Source organism: Daphnia pulex, chromosome 9 (assembly GCF_021134715.1).
Source record: "Daphnia pulex isolate KAP4 chromosome 9, ASM2113471v1".
NCBI classification, from domain to species: Eukaryota; Metazoa; Arthropoda; class Branchiopoda; order Diplostraca; family Daphniidae; genus Daphnia; species Daphnia pulex.
Window position 1 is genome coordinate 6,775,484 of NC_060025.1, and position 13,741 is coordinate 6,789,224.

General features: G+C 37.8%; 1 long non-coding RNA gene across 1 annotated transcript; it reads left to right on the forward strand.

Moving 5' to 3' along the window:
* The first annotated feature begins 2,611 nt into the window (after nt 1-2,611).
* LOC124201731 lies at nt 2,612-4,420 on the forward strand. Its single transcript, XR_006877640.1, has 3 exons — nt 2,612-2,994; nt 3,061-3,885; nt 4,245-4,420. It is a non-coding gene; the product is annotated as an uncharacterized LOC124201731 (long non-coding RNA).
* The last annotated feature ends 9,321 nt before the right edge of the window (nt 4,421-13,741 follow it).

Genomic DNA, 13,741 nt, shown 5'->3' on the forward strand with positions numbered 1-13,741 from the left:
TTGAGATTTTTTCTGGGATTTTGTGTCTTTGACACTCAGAAGACATTTTAAAATTATAGTTGGTTAGGCCAATGTGGGCTATGTTTAGGGTCTCAGAAGTTCATCGTCTTCTCCTGCGCGTTTCATTTCCCGCGAATTTCTAGTGGTATTACAGAGAGAATTGGTTCAGAGGAATGTGCTTCATCAATTTTCCTTTTAAAACTTTACTTTTTGCGCATTTTTACGCGCAATTAATTTACATTTAAAACTTTTAAGCATTTTAACTTAACTTTAAAAAACAAAACAAAGAACTTATTTCTTCTCGTTTTTGAATTACAACTTCTGAATCACAACGTTTCTTTACAGCTTACTTTCTACATCTCATTTTCTCGATATCACATTCTCAATAAAAAACAAATTAGCATCTTCGTGATCTAGATGATTTGCACATGTAATGCTCCACGTATGATCCAAGTTTGTCCAGTCAAGTTAAAGTGTCCAAGTTATATCAAATGAACTAAATGTTGGTTCAGATGACAAACCTGTATCTTTACATTTCATTCGACGTCGTGAAATACGAACCATTGGACGAATATTTCCTGGGCATCAAAGTCTGCTTCTAGCGATACATTTTCAACGATATTTTTTCCATCCAAGTTATGGGACGCATTGCCAATTTTGGGAACCGTAAAATCTACTTTAAAGACTCCATCGTTTTCTTCACGTTTTTTGGGACGAGCACCAAACCAATTTCCGCCAACGAACTTGGAAACCGGAACGGTAGGGTTTAAGTTTTCGGCATTATTAGGGGACACGGTTCGTGGGACGTTTGTGTGAAACTTGACGCGTCGAATTCCTTGTTTTTCCATCCAAGTTATGGGACGCATTGCCAATTAATAGGATATTTTTGTTTCAACAAAAAATCATTCAACTTTCTATTTCAAAACAATTGTTAACTTTAGTCTGATCAAGTTAGCAATAAATTGATTGATTTCACTTTTAAACCCCCTTTAAAACTTTTTTTTTATCTCGACTGGAGATATCCTATAGAGGTTTTTGTCGTTTTGATGAAGGTTTTTGTCATTCTGGTGAAGAGTATTTTCTGGTTTCTCCTTATGTTTATTACACTGTATGAATGTGTATGAAATTTTAAATACCATTATTTAAATATCTTCATTTGATTCTGCTATAGAGGGGTTTGCGGTTGCCATCTTGGCACAGTATTTTTGGAGCCATAGTGAAGCCACAACTGGACAGCATTGGCATTGTTCCTAAGAAAAGTGTACGAATGGGAAGACAAAGGGAGAGTGAAAAAAGAGGGACCGACCCCTTTCTTCCCATTCTGTTCTTCCCTTCCTTGACTGTCCTTCCATTCGCACCCTTTTTCGAACAGGTAGTCGATGATTCCTTTCACTGTAAGGGAACAAGAATATCATGTTAGTTTCAATCCTAGTAAACAGGTTCGAAGAATTCTTCCCTATTATTTCAGTAAGGATTCATATTGCAATTCATTATATTCACTTCTGTTTTATACTCAATTTCTTTCCTTTTCTATTTTCATATAGAATCTACTGTGGCATATAAGGAGAGAATTGAATATTCGTTCAAATCATTTTTTTTTCACTCATTTTCAATCAGTATATAAATGTTTTGACACGGCCCGGGTTTAAACCTTTAGACCTTATAATGGTAGCTCATCTTGCTACTTTGCATCTTAACCACTTCACCACTTCTGATAAGTGTCTTTATGTCGTCGTTGGATGTTATCTGTACAACCAAATAAGTGTATTCACACTCATTGTCATTACGTATAGCCTAAGTAGTAAATAGTCTAAGTATTATTTACTGATTCCATTCTTTAAAAATGTTTTCGTCAACTAAATTGACAGTGAGGTTTATTGGTATATTATAATAAAAGTTTTCTAGTTAAAAAAAATAATTTTTATTGATTATTTACACCTGACTGCTACTTACTATGACTGCAGTATCAAGTGTTTTTTTTATGCTTCCTCCAGCCAAATTAGACATCGCTTGTTTCCTCTTTGAAAATGAAAGATTATTATGAAATATATCAATAATACAACAATCGTTAGCAAACTTACTACTTCGTTGGTATCCATGTTTTTCCAAAGATGAAACGATATTGTGATGATATGATTTGATTTCGATGAAACGATATAAATAAGAGCGTGAAATACGAAAAATACGTGAAGTTAATGAGAGTGGCTTAATGATGTGCTTAATGAGAGTGGCAAAGAAGTGAACAACTGTGCCAGGTATTGGATTATTTTCAAACAAATATTTTCACTTGCAAGCGAGCAAGCGTGACATTTGTTGTGACCGATTATTTAGTTTTTTTTCTACGGATGAGATTCGTGGTGATGTTTGTGTACTTTTCTTAATTTTCCGGCTCAGTTCTTTGTTCGCAAATAAATTCATTCAATTTGTTGAAACATGTCAATAAATCAGACTTGTTTTAATTATTCAATTTTATTGTAGGAATGCAGGTGAATTAGAGTTCACCGTCATTAATAATTTTAATCAATCCACCCTCTCAAAAACCAAAGCCATTTTTATCAAACACACAAACTTACAATAAAAATAATGTTCCAAACTTCAAAAATTAAGAAAAATTAAAAACAATTTTTTTACTGGCTGGTGCCAAGCGTTTCGATAGGCGTGAACGATTCCTTGATGATGCAGGGGTGCTGAATTCTTTAGAGGATATCGATTTTGTTTCTTAGCCCTTCTGCGCCACTCCCGAGTGTGTCCAATGCAGTGAAAAACGTCCCATCAGAAGTGGTAGAGTTGAAAAGTTTTCAGGACCACAATAGTGTTGTTTTGCTTCGCGATGGCTCAACACATTTCGCCATGAGCCCTGCACCATCAAAAGTAAAGGGAAACTAAAATGAACTATTCAAAAGAGGATTGTTATAAGCACATTTACCCACCAGCCACGACGTACTAGACGATTTATCTGTTATTGTTGAGGTCGCAGTGTTTGCCAAATAGGCGGTAATCTGTTGTCAAAAAGTCTTGTCCAAAATCTATTGCTGAATAAAATTTTTGTTTTCTATCTAGGAAATCTAACTTGGAGTACAGATAAACCTGTATGTCAATGCCATCGACGTTGGATATGCTGCCAAGTTGAAGCAATTTCTCGGATTTATTTCAACTTCATGAATGGGAAGGCTTTATTTTTTCTGTGACATCTCGTTCGTTGATTTCGCTCGCTTTTCTTTTGCAGCAGTGAATTCTAATGCTTTGGTTGCTCAGTCTTACCTCACTAAATTATTGCATTTTGCAATACCGTTATTGCAATCAGGGAACGACAATAAATGAACTTTGATTTAGTTAAATGTTCCCATTTTTACTTCTCGGATCAGTAATGAAGAGATCAACTAGGACTAGTAACAAAATAATGTGCGAGTCCCTTATTATTAAACTTACTAGTCCCACAGTGGGACTAGTAATCTTTCCCAAAAGGTACCAAACATAAAACTACCAATCATAAAACAAATTTTAGTCCCTCTGTGGAATAATGACGAATCGACATATCTACCAAACAAACTATTACAGTATAACATATGAAATATTTCGCATATATTATTTTTTATTATAGCCACTCATAACATTTTCCAATTTCGACGTTTTTGGCTCATTATCCATTACTCGGGTCGATCTAAAAATCGACCTAAGTGGATTAAAAGTCGACTTTCAAAAGTCCTGTCCATATTCAGCCTCACCATTCTTATCTTATCTTGTTCTTGTTTTCAAACCGTTTTTACCTATACAGCATCGGGTTTGATAACGCAAGGCCAAATTTCATCTAGACCTGCTTAACAAGGAAATCCATTCAACATCCAACAACAAGATCACCAAATTATATTTCAAACGCTGAGTTTGGTATGTATCTATTGCCATTCACCCCACATCAAATATTGCATGACTGTAGCGAAAGTGAGCACCACGTGTACGGTAGATAGCGTTTGGCATTATCCAAGGTTGATTGATGTACAGTAGGATGAATTGTGTCGGAAAATATGTACTATAAGTCCTCAAACGGTCGACTGTGTCTCGTTGGCTTGTTGGTGAAATATTCCAACAAGACTTAGGTTTGACAGTTTTTCTAAAATGTCCGCATAGATCACATTCCTTTTTACATTGTCAATTTGATGACGCATTAGTTGAGTTAGTCATCAATCATTGCAATTTTATATGGTACGAGAAGTCTATTGGTCAAGTTTACTGGATTTCTCCTACAGCGTTGCTGTAAACGGAAAGGAGGACGAGGACAATTAAATTATTTTCGACGAAGACGTCCAACGACTATTATTACGTCCAACACTTCGCAAGTATGTGTAACTATAAGGAGCTCTGTCAAAAGTTTCGGAAACAAAACATCCGTTTTGAAGGCGTCAGTGAAGTAGCGGAAGGTGTAGCCGGGTCACGCCAGTAACGGAGCCAGCGCCTCAAAATCTGTTTTGAGTTTTGGAGTGGAGGAACGTGCTCCAACAGGTTCTGCACATCGAAGTATTGTGCACCAAAAGTTTTACTGCCTTGCAAGATAGCATGGAATCAATTTAAATGAAATCTACGGACTACCACTTCAAGATTGTTACATGTTGCCGGCTACGTCACCGATAAATCATGTTGGTTGGCCAAAGTTGGTAAAGATCTCCAACCTGGTGTTCCAAGCGTTCACTTTTGCAGGGAAGGATGCCTGGTTTCGTAAAAAAAACGTTTCCCCCTATTTCCTCCAAAATTACACGTAGTTCAATTCGTTTCTGTAAACGTTCACATTCAATGTTACAGGTTGTCGCCTACATGTACAAAAGCAGTATATATACCATACAAAAATCCAAACAGCAATTTTTTTTCAAAAGCCCCAAATTATATGGAATAGGCGGCTGTTTGAAAAAACAGCCGCGGTTATTCTTGGAGCTATATCTAAAAGGGAATGTCAATTGATGTCGTGAAGCCTGTGATCACATGCCACACCCCCCCCCCCCAAAAAAAAAGAAACACAGAATTTTAAATTGCATGTGTGGAATAAAATTCGCAATACAAGTGAGAATAACTGTCGAGAACCTAATGACTTTCCTTTTTCATGTCGCTTTTTTTTACTCTAAAGCTTTGATGTGTATGTAACCTTTCGCTTTGTTCCTAGCCACTAAATTTTGGCTAAAAGCTTAAAACAGTTTCCCTCAATATGGATATAGGGGGCTTTTTCAAGAAAAATTCCATTCGGATTTGTTTTGCTACTTTCGCTACACCACAGCAAACCACTATTAGGACACTTCAGGTAGATGTAGGGATTTTTGAAAAATTTTTGGGACAAGGAATGTAACCTTTCTCAAGGAAAGTGTGGACAGCACTTGGATTGGTGCAAGGTGGAAGTTTGTTAATGCAAAGTGCTGCTACCATCACTGTCCGTGTCTTGTAGAAAAAATTGAAAATCAGAAGAATCACTGGTGGTGGTGTCCGTGGACTGATTTTCAACCTGCGTCCTGTGTTAGCAGTAAAAGGTTATGTGAAAAACCTTTACTTTACGTTACACTCGTCCAGGTCACACGGTTACATTATTCCTATGTTAGACTGTCATCGTTTTACTGTAGCCGATGCCCTTACTTTTCAGGATAAAATCGATGTATCCGTGCGATGTTACATTGTTACATATGCAAACGAAATAGATCTTACATTTCTCTGATCCATTTTCGACAATGGTAGATTACAAACTTCAAAAAATATCGTTTTTGATTTAATTACTAACAAAAATTTGGTCAAAGTTGTTTTCAAACATAATAAATGAAAATGAACCAACCGGAAGTTTCATTTCAAATCTTTAATTTAGTGAATAATTATTTGCGCTGCTTGTTTTTTGGATACTCGGACATCTTTCGCTTCAGTTAACCATCGTTCCATTTTGGATTAGATGTTAACGTCTGTGGCATTCATATTGCCTGAGTTTTATTGCATTTTTCAGGGGGTACAGACCTATGTTGAATTGCAACTAAAAATAATAATTAAATCATAAATAGGTTTTGTACCATATAGGAAATAAAAGAATTTCATACTTTTTATTGTTTTAACCAATAATTTCTTACCGAAGGCTTTTCCTCCTGATTTCCCATCGAAGGTATAAACAGCAGCTATTGACTATTTTAAGGCGCAGCTCATGATATTGAAGATCATTTTTCTCTAATCGGACCCTTCAATAAGAAACAATTCACGAACATGTGAAATCACTGATTTAATTAACACTGAATTAATCCAAACTATGCTGATCATGTGATCAATGAAAATCAATCAAAATCAGCATAACTTGGATTAATTTCCAAACTTGTTAAATTCATCTACAACAAAGAAATGTGAACTTACTAATTCAAATCTGAAATTTCGGTTTTTCTCAAGCCGTGATTATCCACTACTTCAAAATCAGCTTCAAATTTAATTGGGAACAAGTTTTGAAAATAAAAAGTTTCATTCTCAAGTGAGGACGGCAACATCTGTGAACAATCAGCTTTGCTGTGACAATGAAATTTTGCCAAATCTTTCATTCCCTGGAGAATGCACAGGAGGACCGAGGACATGTTTTGTTCGGATTAAAACACCTCATTGTCTTCATAATCATCAACATCATCGAAGACAGCATTTCCTGAATTAAAGATGATAGTAAAGAATTCTGTACACATGAACGAATATAATTATATAAAATAGTTTTATACTATGTTTGCAGTTTACAGAAGATCTCTTCAATGTGGAATGAGAATCAGAAAAATCGTCAGCTGCTTCATATCTGTAAGGCTTTATTAGAACGATTCTTTGAGCTAATTCTAGATGCAAAAATTTCTTCATAATCACCATAATCGGAGACAGCATTTCCTGAATTAAGGGGGATAATAATAAATCTTTAAAAAGAACCAGTATGTGGTTGCAATATATGTTGTATTATGTCATATTTGCTGTTGGCTGTAGATTTCTTTGATGTACTGGGTTGAGAATCAGCAAAATCGCGTTTATCGTCTTTTAGTAAGGCTTTATAATGGTTTCTAGAACTTGCCCTACAACTGCTACATATAAATACTTGATCTTCGTAATCTTTATCGGGTGATGGGGGACGGGGGCATTTCCTAAATAACGTACATGATCTGAACCACTTGTGTACATCTCTTTGATGAAACCTTTTCATTGTAGGATTGAGATTCACCACCAAATTTTCTCCATCTTTTAGTCTGGTGTCTCTCGTTCCAAACAACCAGGGTGAATGATGCACACATTTTCATAAAAAATTTATAATACGTCAATAGTTTAAAGTATATTCCATTCAGAATCCAATTTTAATAACTCATTTTGAATATTCAAGTCCGGGCAACTTTTCTTCGTTGGTGGGACGAAAAGGATGATGAGCTTTCTCCTGGTGATTTGCTAGGTGACATATTTTTAAAGTTACGCTTGGAAAAATTTATTTCCTTCCTTGGTCTTGGATTTTAGTGAAAACTTTATTTATCTTTTTTTTTTACCCATCCAACTATTTTGCCTGCATAAAAAGTAACTTTAAACAGCCATTAAAAAGCAGCGAGATGTGTAAGGCGTCAGACGATTCACACTACATATTAAAAACAACATCTCAATGAACAACAAAATACACCTATATATTATTCAAGCAAAAACCTTTGACTTCCGCCAAACAGATAACAAAATTGGAATAGTGTCAGATATAATTGCTCTTTTATAACATTCTTGTATGTGGTGGGCGTATTAAGTAAAGTGCTAAAACACAGTTGACATTTGACAGATATTGTCACGTTGAAGTAGGAATTAGGCTGCAATCTTTTAGTCTTCCCCTGTAGATTGTGCCTAATTTCTAGAAATCCACTGCGATACAAACTGGTACGTGATTGCTTTGATGGTTCCCAGTTGATGTCACGCTACATATCCTTGAAATATTTGCAATTTAATCCTCACATTGTTTTACTTCATCAAATCGAGATTGAATAAATAAATCCGATTTCCGTGATCTTTAAAATATTTCCCTTTTTCGAGAATTTTTTACTGAAAAATTACAAAAAACAAACATTATGGAACAACTCAATTATGAATGGATATGGTGGTTTTGCATGATGCGAGAGATCATGAGTTGAAAACCAATATCCAATAAAGTGAAGATATCGTTTAATTCAAATCAAATGGTTATTTTTTATTGTTTTGCAATTTATAAATTGAAATCGTAATCTTAAAAATAAAAAAACGGTGAATTTAAAAAGGGGTTGCGTTAAGAATTTCGTTTAACAACTGCCACTTTCTCAAATATTCTTAAAAAGGATATGGAAAATAACAGAAGTGAACTGAAACAAATCTTTTCGAGTATTCGATACTTGTGCATGCAAGGCTTAGCTATTCGAGGCAAAACAGAAGAGACATCTAATCTTCGCCAACTACTTATCGAGAGGTCTTTGGATTATCTTCCATTGTGAAAAAGGTTGGAAATAAAATGTTTTCAACTTATAATCTCTTGCATCATGGAAAACCACCATATCCATTTCACTATAATTTAATTTTTCCGTAATGTTCATTTAAAAAAGAAAAACTTGAAAAAGGGAAATATTTTAAAAATCATAGAAATAGGATTGAATTATTCAAAAATTAAATACTGATATGTAGATTAGGGCAATTATTTATATGTTTAATTTGTGATTGAAAATCAAAATTTTTTGAAATTTGCGCCAAAAAATCAAATCAAATGTATTTTTTATTACTTACTTTTGTTTATTCTATTTTAATGAATTGAGATTGCAATAAACCTTTTTAAAAAATTAGTTTTTTCCCTAGCTCCCCCGCTTTTCCGAAAATTGATGTCAAAGCCCCCCCCCCACTTTCTGACAAAATTAAAAAACCCAAACTTCAGAGCTAAATAACTCCTAAACGGGTGGGAATTTCGTCATTCTGCAAAAGCAGGTAAATCCCGCGTGCGAAGACAAACATATTTTTTTTGACTATATTTTTTTTTTAAATTTTTACTGCCTTCTTCGGATTTAGATCTGGAAAGCCGCTCCGAGATTTCGGTCTACTTGAGTCGTGGATCGCTTGTTAAATGCATATGTTTCCAAAGACATCAAAGATTCTCGTATCTACATAATTTTGATGAAGCAAATCATGCCTGACCTAGTACCCGATAAAATTTTTATATGTATGACTTGTCATCGATTATGTGTATCTCTATCTCAACAGAAATAGAAGACTGTATTTCTGAGGAGTAGTCCTTCATTTGGTCATTGTTGACTTCAAGATTATTCTCTAAAAATTGGTTTGACGAGTTGCAGATGTTGTACTTGTGTGACCTCTCACGAAGAAGTATTCCTTCCAATGTAGATCCAATGCAGTAGAGAATGAAGGACTCTATCTTTGTGCCTTAACGCACGATGGCATACACACTTGACATACCCTGTGATAATGTGAGGTGGGATAGCGTACAGGTGAAGAATTTGAGCGAGCTTTAAGCCGGAAGACTCCCATTGTGGCCAGGCGCTGCGATCGGGTAGCCATGATGGTCCACTAACCCAGATAGGGGACGCCTGAAGCTGATGCAGAGTCACACCTCTAGTGACTAGGTCTGCTGGATTTTATGTGGTTGGGCAGTAATGCCAGTTGGCCGAGTAGTCGTGGGTAAAATCTTGTAGTGAAAAGATACGATTAGCGACAAACAAATTTTTGTTCCGGTCGTTTCTTCAGAGCCACAACTAAACGATTTGACTTTCCGACCACATTGTTATTGACAATGAAATACCGAGCGCTTTGAAAGCAACGATAATGGCCGTTGCGACGTGAATTCTGATGATGGCGACCATAAGCTCTAGTTGTGGGAGAGTCAGTTGCGGGCGGTCACTCTTTAAAGGCGCAACTCTGGCTTTAGATAACAAAGGAGCTCTGGTAGCCATCAAGGAAGTAGGCGACCGCGCCGTACGCTTGCGGACTGGCGCCAGCGAAGACGTGCAAGGAATGAACACGAGAGCTGGAGCCGAGGTAAGAACGAGGGATCTTTGGAGTAGCACCATTAAGGGAGGCGGCGAGGACGATCCATCGATCATAGAAGCTTGGAAGCAGCGGCTCGTCCCAGTCTAGCTTTATCTTCCATATTTCTTGAAAAGTATGCGGGCAGGAATGGAAAGTGGTACAATAAATCCGAGTGGGTCAAAAACGGATGAAATCCCTCGTAAGACATCACGCTTGGTCGCTCCAGATGCGCAAAACGGTGATAAATCGACAATGGGTAAGAGTAGGGTGTCGGTCTCCCGATTCCAGAACAAACGTAGAACCTTTGTGAGAGGGGAGGAGTCCGCGACGCCATCGAGAATCGTACGATCGCTGATTGAGGAATCGTTTGATGTCCAGGATAGGAGGGATAAAGACGCTTGTTGAAAGATGGAGCGGGATACAGAATAATACTCAATAGCTTCCGCTGTAGAATCGCATCCAGCTATCAAGTTGTCCACATAGATATTGGCTTCAATGTCAGAAATACGACGTCACGGTCGTAGGGGGGAGGGGGGAGAAGGTTGGTCTTAATGTGACGAGGGGGGAGGGGGGCAGGCAACACCAGACGTCCTAAGCGAAAACAAAAAAATGAGTGCTGCCATCTATGAAGATCTGACGAAAACGAAAGGAAAAAAGGCAAGTTTGAACTTGTCTGTTTGGCGGTAATTGGCAATCTTGAATCGATGTCGAAAATTATTTCCCTAATTTGTCAACACTGTTCTCTTTCACCATCCCCCCTTTTGTCTAAAGTAGTCGAGCCCCTTCGCGCCCTTGGCGAGAACGGGCAGTTCAGAACAAGACGACGACGACGAGAGTCAGCCCTTCTCTTTTTTTTGGGGGGGGGGGAGGGATGAGGGGATTACGGCCAATAGGCAACCTTCAGATTGTCGTCTGTATATTCCATTAACAGAAAGAATTAATAGATTGTAAATTTTACTTCCATCGACGGGTTGTTCGCGCATTCCGTAAAAGTGAGACCAAACCGGAGTAATTAGCAGATCATAGATGCCTCCGCGACCGACTCCTCTGACATTGTTGTCCATCCCATCGAGGTCGTTATGACGACGTGGCCAAGTGTAAAATGCTGAGACCTGGAGAGTGGAGAGTTAGGATGATAGAGAAAATTAATGCTGGGTGGCACGTTTGCAAATCTCACAAAATAATAATTAAAATTACCTGAAGATCCTGTTTGAGTCACTGTGGCTGTAATGGAGGGAAAATAAACAATTATTGCAGCAGCCACTTAGAAATTAAATACACCTGTTGGTAATAGTTTGTAAATCTGCAACCATTCAAACGACAAAACCAAGTCAGTAAGTCACCCACTGTCGCGAGTGTGTAAAGTTGATGAAAACGATAATGGTGACTAAGCAAGCGGTGCAAGGATGATGGATAAGAGCAAACGTCCACATAATAAAACTTCGCAAAGATTGAAGCTTTTCCTGGTGAACCATTTGCAATAAAACCTATTTAAAAAGATTATCTTTCGAATCCGGCCCAAAAAATCAAAGAACATCAAGAATAAAACATAGCCAACCCCAAATATTTGAAAAGTCCAAAGCCCACCAATTGCAAATAGAAAAAACATGAAATCAATTGCTCAATCATTTTTATTGAGAATTACAATTTCGAAAACCAACGACTCAAAGGGAAAATTGAAACTTCTGCGTACAATAGGAATGCTAAACAAATGAAAAATATTGAATAGAGAATCAATCCTCGGACTCAATTTAACGACCCAAAAAACAAAAGTGAAATCAATAAACAGCATGGGGGATTAAGGTAACTTTTGCCAACATAGCTAAAGAGCTTGATTATTTCGCTGTGAACGTGTTAGTCCAAAATATCCCTGAAACTGACATCATAGTTCATGACGATTGAATTGGCATAGATAACAGCCAATTCTTTTGTAATAATATTTTCTCCATATGATGGACTGAGCTGAGTGATGGGTTCGGCAATTTCCACTGTATCCTAGATAGAAAAATTAAAGTTAGACTTTAATTGATAGAAATTACAAACACTTTTTTTTGGGGGGGGGGGGGATGGGGGGATTACGGCCAATACGGTGTAAGCCAAAAGAAGGACAACACTCTTGGTTAAAAACAGACAATAAAAAAAACAATTCCAAGTGGGAACAATTAAACAAACCAGTCAGGGGGGAAACTAAGAGTGGGAAGACGAGGCGCTAGCTGCTTCGTCGTAATATTGCTGAATTAAAAAAAAACGAGAACAAACGTCATTTGACGGCACGTTCCCATGTGTAAATGGGCACAGGAAGTGGGGGTGCATGAAGTGGCCTGCCCTCTCGTAACCCAGGCACCTCGTATGGTTTTCCCAGAGAACGCGATTTCCGACGAAAATCGCAGGATGGGCAGCCACGACAACTTTATGCAATCCAGCAGGGACAGGGGTGGAAGGAGCCGATGGAACGGGAACAGGAAGTGCCTGCACCGGGACTGTAGCCTCTTCTGCTAATGTATGCAGTGGGCATCCTTTGTTGCCTCTTCAGAAAAGTTTTTGACGTCGATCTTGGTTATGCTGTAAGGCTGGATGTAGACACGAGTTTATTTAACAGCAGCGTCGAATGTCTGAACACTCTTCTCAGCTTGTGTCCGTCTCTTATATAAGTTGGCTACACTATGTGGAAACTGGGTTTAATATGAGAATGGAAATCCGTTTCGCTTTGTTCACCGTTAATGGCCTTCTCAGTACTGTTGCTCCCTTCCCATGGCACTCCTTGCAGTGCCTTTTCCAAAATCTCGATTGCCCTGTTGAATACTCTCCCAGGCTTGCGTGGTGATATCGCTGTCTTATTCTCTTCCAAGTTTTGTTGGCGACAAAACAAAATCAATTTTGATAGAAAATGGGTCTTACCTTTTCTGTCACGTTATTATCACGAAAAACGGGTGATCGATGAATATAGAGAGCGAGAGAGAGAAACGCTTCTACCAGGACCAGAGCGATGTGACTGAAGGGCCACGCACTCAACACAAGGTTAAAAGGACACAGGGGTAGCACAGCACGAGGGGAGGGGTAGCAAAAAAGCGCCTCCAACCATACTTTTCGGTGTGTCAAAACAGGTCGTCTGTGCGTGTAACCTTGAACATTTTTCAACGAACTGTTAGGTCACGTTACTGACGTCGGATTGCTAATCAAGTTATTGTGGTTATTTCTAAATTTTCAATGTGTCCATTGATTTCAATAACATCATTATTATCTGCTGTTCCAAATAGACATTTGAGCGCCGTTTCCATTACAGGCGCTACAACCATTCTTTTCCCTCTTTTCCCCCAGTATCTTGGTTTGTTTGACGTCAAGTCGTTAATTGTTTTCAAAAGCTCCATTAGTTGTTTAGTTCTTGACAAAAAAATTTTATTTTCCTCGTTGATTCTCCTTTCTAATTCTTTTTCCCATTCGGTTAGTACGATGGGTATATTGGTTTCATTATGGGCCGTCCTATACTCTTTTTTAGTATATTTCCGGAGTCCTTAACATATTAACGCATCTGGTCCACTACTTTTCCGTAGACAGAAACTTTAATATCTGTCGTTAGTGTCCATACTGAATTGGTGACTATCAGTGGCTCCCTGCGTTGTTGGATGATAACTCCGTGGCCCCAAACGTGCGATTCTTTTGGTTTTTCTGCTTTCGCTTGAATGTCCTTGTAATTAATCAGGTAGATCCACATCCACAGGAGTTGTTTCACGAACGTCATTTCCTATTC